The sequence below is a fragment of the Penaeus monodon genome, chromosome 15 (genome assembly GCF_015228065.2).
Source record: "Penaeus monodon isolate SGIC_2016 chromosome 15, NSTDA_Pmon_1, whole genome shotgun sequence".
NCBI lineage: Eukaryota > Metazoa > Arthropoda > Malacostraca > Decapoda > Penaeidae > Penaeus > Penaeus monodon.
The window spans coordinates 41,636,875-41,637,094 of record NC_051400.1 but is presented as its reverse complement, the minus strand read 5'-3'; the positions used below and the strand labels follow the sequence as shown (position 1 = coordinate 41,637,094).

Genomic DNA, 220 nt, shown 5'->3' with positions numbered 1-220 from the left:
TTACCAACTGTAGCGGCAACATATATAGAGGCTACCTACCTTGGGAGATTCTTGGCACCGGAGCCTAAGAAATTGGTGTGCTAGTGACTGCACACCGGAAACACTGCACCAACACTGCTGGCCCGTAAGGGGATCGAACCCTCGACATGCGCGTTATTAGCACGGCGCTCTAACCAACTGAGCTAACAGGCCGATATCTTTTCAATAAGTCTTTCAAGTA

At 49.5% G+C, this 220-nt stretch overlaps 1 non-coding gene across 1 annotated transcript; it reads right to left on the bottom strand.

Annotated features, from left to right (window-relative positions):
- Window positions 1–118: 118 nt before the first annotated feature.
- Window positions 119–192, bottom strand: Trnai-aau. Its single transcript has one exon. It is a non-coding gene; the product is annotated as a tRNA-Ile (tRNA).
- Between the last annotated feature and the right edge of the window lie 28 nt (window positions 193–220).